We start from the raw sequence: 396 nt of genomic DNA on the forward strand, positions 1-396 counted from the left end.
AGCAAGAAGGTTGTTTACAAACCTGTTTCATATTAACAACTCTGATTAAAAATCTTTCAACTCCTTAGCACTGCCCCAATACCTTATAAGGTTTTAATTTACTTTGCCAATATTTAACATCAAAATACTTGTTATAAAAATCTGGATTATATAACTTCTTTTGAAAGAGTGGAAGCTGTGGCCACACTGTGCCCACTCTTTTCTGTGGTAACATGCTGGGAGCCGGTCCATCCTTGCTGTTTCAAGGGACCTGGCATATATGGCACACTATTCTTTATATGTTTTGCTCACCTTCTTGGCACTGTGTTTTAACCAAGGTCACCTCTCTGAGAAAGGTTGTTTCCCCAGGTAGGGATTTTCCCCTGAAGTTAGGGAGGGAATAAAACCTCTTAACTG

General features: G+C 39.4%; 1 protein-coding gene across 4 annotated transcripts in view; it reads right to left on the reverse strand.

Moving 5' to 3' along the window:
- The window catches only part of NIPBL (Nipped-B homolog (Drosophila)), a 138,683-nt gene that overhangs the window by 4,161 nt on the left and 134,126 nt on the right, over nt 1–396 (reverse strand). The gene's annotated exons all lie outside the window — the stretch shown is intronic.

The sequence above is a fragment of the Myotis davidii genome, unplaced genomic scaffold (genome assembly GCF_000327345.1).
Source record: "Myotis davidii unplaced genomic scaffold, ASM32734v1 scaffold496, whole genome shotgun sequence".
Lineage (NCBI taxonomy): Eukaryota > Metazoa > Chordata > Mammalia > Chiroptera > Vespertilionidae > Myotis > Myotis davidii.